Here is a 7,120-nt window from a genome sequence, read left to right on the forward strand (position 1 = left end):
CTCTCTGCTACCTCTCCTATGTTCTCTCCTGCAAGTCATATTGTCTCCTCCTTGGGGACTACTGTTTCTGATAATTGCTTAGCTAAATAAACAGATTTTCCACAACCTATTTACCTGAAAAGACATGTAGTGACATCCACATGTTATGTCATGTTCTTCTAGATTCTTTAAATCAAAAAAGAAAAGATAACAGACTATATAGTGAATAAAACTGTACATTTTCAAGTACATCAAAGAGATGAAAAATGATGAAAGCAAATCTTACTGTTTCTTTGCATTTTAAATATTGGATTATAGATAATTGACCTGGTCTCTTTGAAAGGTATGAGATAAAGCAGAGACTCAGAAACAGGAACAAGTTATTTTTTTTCCTGGCAATGTTTTTCAGTTGTACAAGTAAACATGACTATATCTGCCTCCTGAACATTGCATAATATCAACTTTAAAACTTCCCATTGGAAAAAATATACAGTTGACCCTTGAATAGCGTGAGTTCACTTACAGGCATATTTTCTTCTGCCTCTGCCACCCCTGAGACAGCAAGACCAACCCCTCCACTTCCTCCTCTTCCTCAGCATACTCTATGTGAAGACCACAAGGATGAAGACCTTTATGATAACCTGCTGCCACTTAATGAATATTAAATATATTTTCTCTTCCTTATGATTTTCTTAATAATGTTTTCTCTAGCTTACTTTATTATAGGAATACAGCATATAATACATAAATACACAAAATATGTGTTAATCAATGGTTTATGTTATCCGTAAGGTTTCTAGTCATCAGTAGGCTATTAGAAGTTAAAATTTTGGGGAGTTAAAAGTTATATATGGATGTTTTTCTGTGCAAGGTGTTGGTACCCCTAACCCTACATTGTTCAAGGTCAACTCTATATCCTTTTATTGCTATTTAAGGCCACTGGATAACTTCAGCTCCAAGAAGGGAGTTATTTCAGTAATGAAAAATATAATTTAGAAACAATAATAATAAGCTCTACTTAAATTAGTCTTTTCTATGAGTAATTCAGAGAACTAATGATATCTTTATAAGGTAAGTGAGGTAAGAAAAATTTATTATTATGAATTTATAAAGATAGAAACAGACACAAGTTTTTTTTTATCTACATTATTGTACAAAATGTACATTTTGAATGCAATTTGAATTCTCTACATCTTCTAGGTAGCTGTCTGAGTCTTGGGAACAGGAAATGAGAATAGAAATAAAAGAGACATTAAAAAAATCAGATCCCTTCTATAGAATTCACCTAAGTCTCCATTTCTCTTTAAAAGAAAATAGAAATGTATGTGTAAAGTAAAAATTTCATGTTATTCTTTGGAATTTGACTGGTGTTCCATAATTAAACTGCATTGATGGGAAAGAAGGTTAAACTTCAATTTCTGAGACTACAAAATTTACTTAAAATAATTTCTGGACCAATTTCCCAACATTTATAAAATCCTGTGTTTAATCATGTTTTCTGTTTGTTCACCTTTTTCCATAATCTCAACAGTTTTTTGTTTATTTGTACCAATTTCCCCATGAAGGAGCATGGGTCACTTATTCTTATTTTACCTGTGACTCTTATCAAATGCTCTGGGTTCTCCAAAGGATGTCCCATGGTAGCTAATTTTCAATAGATAGAGTTCATTTCATCACAAAAATGAAGAAGAATCATCAGAGTTCTGAAAATCTGACCTTAATGTTAACAAAGCCTCATTCTCTTACAACAAATCCCACCAGAGGATCTACTGAAACAATACTCCCTACCTAAAAGAAATTTCATATCTATTTGATAGACTCCACAGTACCTGGTTCAGCAAGAGGTATGTACCAGCTGTCAAAAAGTTTGGTGACTATATGAAAGAAGTCCACTCATTATGAGAATGTGTTAAAAATGCCTCTTCCAGAAAGATTTTATTACAAAAATTGTAAGTATTTCTATCATAAGTTGGGTTAAAAAAACTCTAAACTCTTTATGGAATAATTTCTGCCCTACAAAACCCTCTGGATTATTAGTAGCATTTAGGTTCCTTATGAATTTTATTTAAGATATTATTAATTTGTTTTAAGCTTCTCTACTTCCAACTGTTTACTAACAGAAGTAAAATCCATGCAATGAAAAAGAAAAAAACCTTCCCTAGAATTGAAAAACTATTTATTGATAGATTCCCTGTTGCTGAACGGGGATTTTAGAGATGATATAGTCAGTGATTACCTTAATTCAGACTCCTAGAAATCTGTAATTATCCTACCCAGGAGAGGGAAATCACCACCAAGAGAAAACAAAACTTTAGGAGCTTGGCTTCTCATCCCATTTCAAACAGAGCAAATCCTCTTATTTCTGATTATTATATTGGGGTTCTAGACAAAAGAGGTCTACTAAAGAAAGTATGAAATTCTCTGATTATTTTACCATTCCCATTCTAATTCTATGGGTAAGACAACTAAGTCCCCAGAATCTGCACAAGGTCCTGTAAATAGTGACTAAACATGGACAATAATCCGAGTATTCTTACTTCCAATACAAAATTCATTTCATTTCACGAACCCCCTTTCCCATTAAAAAAAGTCCATTTTGAAATAAGTATAATCTGGACCAAGTCTACCATGTGTTTCTCTGAAGTTCTTTGGCTACGTGCTGTCAATTAACCAAGAACAGTAGAGCAAACATGACTAATTCTGAGGTATTTATCACTATGGAATCATTTACCAAAGATAAAGCACTCACTTTCCATCATATGACCTTCTGGCTAGATTCAAAGACTCAATAGGGAAATTCTCCTCAATTGTCCTGGGACCCTAACAGGCAAAAGCACAGGCAAAGTCCCATTTCCCAAATCCCTGAGTATTAATAAAAGCGACCAAATGGTTTCCTTAAGGTTGGGGTACAAGATCATATTTTTATCTAAGGAAACAGAAAAGACTTCTCCAGTAAAGAAAATGTTGCAAACATGCTATCAAGTCAATACCAGGAATAAATGTTCACACACACCCACTAGAAGGGCTATAATAAAAAAGGCAGGCAAATGAGAAGTGCTGGTAAAGATGTAGAAAAATTACAGCCCTCATGTATTGCTGGTGGTAACGTAAAATGGTGTAGCCACTTTATATAAAGTAGTTTGGTAGTTTCCTTAAAAGTGTCACTTAAATGATCATGTAACCATATAATTCCGCTCCTAGATATCTACTCAAGAGATATGAACACGTATGTTCACATAAACACTTGTGTACAAATGTTCATAGCAGCCTTGCTCATAATATCCCCAAACTAGAAATAACCTAAATGTCCATCAACTAGTGAATGAATAAACCAAATGTGATATATCCATGCCATAGAATTCTATTCATCAATAAAAGGGAGCAAAGTACTGATAAATGCCATACCATAAAAGGACCTCAAAAACACTATATTAAATCAAAGCCGGACACAAAATCTAGATGCAAAGATCACTTATTATACAATTCCATTTATGTGAAATGTCCAGAAAAGGCAAATCTATACAGGCAAAAAGTAAATCAGTGGTTGCCCAAGGCTGATGTCCAATAGTCACAGTAATCTTTCTGGGGTGATAGGAATGTTTTAAAAATGAATTGTGGCACTGGTTGCAAAATTCTATAAATTTTCTAAAACTCATTAAATTGTGTACTTAAATCATAAATTTTATTATATGTAAGTTATATCACCATAAAATTGCTTTTAAAAAAGAATTAAATATTCACAATCAACTAATAAAGTTTTCAGAGAGAGAGATACAGCCTTCAGAAACTCCAAAATAGCACCAGTGATCCAAGTCAAGCTTAAATAGACTTTAAGGCAACTTATTCTGGGTAAGAGAAAGTGTTATACTATCAAAAGCTTTCTCATGCAGAATTTTTAAAACAGAGTCCAAGGTGACATCAATGCCCTATTTTCTCTTAATTGTGTGCCTTGCAGAACAGTTCTATATAAATTGGGAATTTGGTCCTGCCAAAAATCAGACCTGTGCTAGAGCTTCTTGAATAGTTGCATGTCTTCTCACAAATCTGCATACTGTAGACCTTGCTAAGCCCAAGCACAATATTGGGCAGTGATGTAAAATGTTTCTTTGTTTGTTTGTTTAATGTTGTCTAGACTTAGTTTTCAGGCCCCAGTAGAAGCTAGTTAAGTCCTATTGGATTTCCCTTTTCCACTTCTCTTATCCAGCTGCCACACGAGGGCCCTAATCGCCCCAGGGCCAGGTACCAGGCAATTAGGGACAGTCCCTCTGCCCTGGAGGCGGAAATTATCCAAATTATCCAATCCACAGGGAGCCCAGAAACCTAACTAACCGCACCCTTCAGAGTTGTATGTAACAAAGAGTTCTGCTTGTCATTTATCCAAGTGCCAATATGTTATGTCCCACCATGAAACGGATCTTCAAGTCATATAAAACAACAGAGCAGACATTAAATGGCTAATTAAGAAAAGGGGACACCCACATGGATCCTTTTATCCCCAGGACTTTAAAATACACTATTCTCACAACTTCTCTTGTGCTAAGTACTTCATGAAATCAGTCTAGTCCAGAAGTGTCTGTCCTTAATTGTCCTTCCAAGGTCAATGTAGCTAACAGTTCTCTCTGAAGTATTTTTTGATTAGTTTATTCTCAAACAAAAGGACAAGTAATCACAGAACTGATTTTGACAAAGAGCCTAACAATGTGTTCTTTTCTTTTATCATTTCTTTTAAACCATCAGTTACTACTGTCCCAGGATTTTTGTTATATTCTAGGAGACTTTTGACAAAATAAGAAATCACTGATAGTGTGGCAGTCCAGCTAACCTCGTCTCTAATACATCTAGAAACATGAAACAGCACTTTCATGGCTATAAAATTTAAAACTGAGTTATAGACTTAAAAACCAACAAGAATAATTTAATTCCTTGATGACAGACTGGTGTTCCTGCTATTTAGAGGGCCTTTGGATAATTTAAAGTATTCCTCATCCTGTTTCCGTCTTTCTTCTGAAGAGCTGAATATTATGGTTACAGGGTACTAGTTGAGCAAGTAGCCTTTAGTGGTTCCAGATTTTCTTTGGTAAACTCTTAAATGCAAAAAATCAGCAGTGTGACGTACTTTTTAATGAACAGGAATGTGTTGTTTATTCTCTTTTCAAGTTTGCCTGGGAGATACCATCACTCTCCTCTCTCAGAAGGCTGGCTCTCCAGCCTGCTCTCTGTTGCAGGAGATTAAACAGACAAAGCATATAGGCAGTAAGATGTCTTCTTCCTTCCAATCTCTACTAGTGGATTTGGAATTTGTATTCAGCTACTTTCAGACTAGCTTTCCAAACATTCACATTAACTCCAGGAGATAAGGGTTGAGACTGGATGCAAGGCCTCTCAAATAGCGAGGAGGAGTCAGCAGAAGTTAAACAAGATGTTAAAAACTCATTTGGATGAGATTTAAACTTACAAAGATTTATTTTCTCCACCAAACAAAATTCATTAGCATTGTCATAAACAGGAATCATTTGCATTGCTATGGACCTCTGAAGACCCATTTAATTAGCCACCAAATAAAATAACTGATTAAAAAACTGCCTATGGCGATAACTTGAGATTTAAAACAAAGTCCCCTTAAAACAATATCCTTTTTGCTAGTCTGCAAAGTGCTAGAAATTTTTATGGTGAGGTTATAATTTTGAGTATAGTTATTGTCTTTGGAATGTCCTTGCTAAAGGGCACTACTATCAGACAAGAAGAATATAATATATTAGCATAAATGAGTTTATCAGATTTTCTTGTGACAGAGAGCAAGTTCTGAAAGAAAGTGGCCCAGCCCAGCCTGGTTATTCTAAAAACTTCTCTGAGGACAGCAAATATTAAAAGGCCTTATGCCTATATATATATTCATTTACTTGCACAAACACTAGAGCTTAACTATGGCTGGGTCAGATATAATCAAAAATTTGGCATTCACCAGCCATGCCTGGCATGGACCCTGAAAAAGTCATGGATATTCTACTTATCCCAACTTTATGTCCACATGAGATTTGAGTCAGTTCACAACAACAACAAAAGGTAAGCCAGAGAAGTGGATAAATTAGAGATAAGAATATATCAAAAACCTTTTAAAAAATCAGTCCAGATCTATATCATTTCCATGAATGGGCATAATTGGTTATGAGCTTCATGACATACCGGTATGTCATTTTTCAATATCATAAAGCAAAAAATCTTAAGACTTCATCAAGGGGAAAAAAGTCTTCATGCATCCTGTATTATGGGAAATTTTTTATATGGAATATATTTAGGAGACATTGGCTAATATAGGGGACAAATCCTAAACAATCTAAGAGCAACTATAAAATGAGAGCTCGTATAGTGGTGTCATATACGGATCCTTGAAATTATGCTTCTCCAATATTTGTAAAAGAACAAATTCCCTTAAAGAATTACCAACATTCTGAATGAAGGGATAAATTAGATAAGTATATCCATGTACCCCCCAGCCCCCCCCAAAAGATGTGTGTAAACTCACATAGAAATTTTTTAAAATTATACTTTAAAAATGAAAAACATTTGAAAGTATATTTTGACTAACTGCAAATTTTATATGAGCTGTCTTTTACAATGTCATGACTTTAAGTTCACACTCCACCCTGTAATTAATGTAAATTTGTCAAGTTGCCATATGCAAGGATGAATATCAATGTCACTGGTTTAAGAATTCATATTCTATTACTTGGCATGATTAAGCTGTCAGAGCAGTCTTCATTCAAAGAAAGAAACCAGAAATCTATTTGACTCATCTGCATTAAATATAAAATATAAAAAGAAGAATGATATCAGAGAAAGCAGTTGGCAGGCTGCTCCTGGCAGGGACTCAGTAGGCAATACTGCTGAAAATTAGGTAAACAGAAGTTTTCTTCCAACATCCGTTTCACTAGAAAATGATTTTTGTTCTTTTCCTACCAAGTTTCAGTGTATTCTGACTTTGGATGAAGCTCTTAGATTTAGATATTTCATATTAAGAGACCCACACTTTAAGCTTTAGGCTATAGAAGCTCATATTTTTGTCTAGTCACCTTAAGTATACTTGAGCCAAAATCATTTACCTATTTCATTTTAGACATTCATTGCAATCCTCTGTTATAAC

The sequence above is a fragment of the Eulemur rufifrons genome, chromosome 4 (assembly GCF_041146395.1).
Source record: "Eulemur rufifrons isolate Redbay chromosome 4, OSU_ERuf_1, whole genome shotgun sequence".
Classification (NCBI taxonomy): Eukaryota; Metazoa; Chordata; class Mammalia; order Primates; family Lemuridae; genus Eulemur; species Eulemur rufifrons.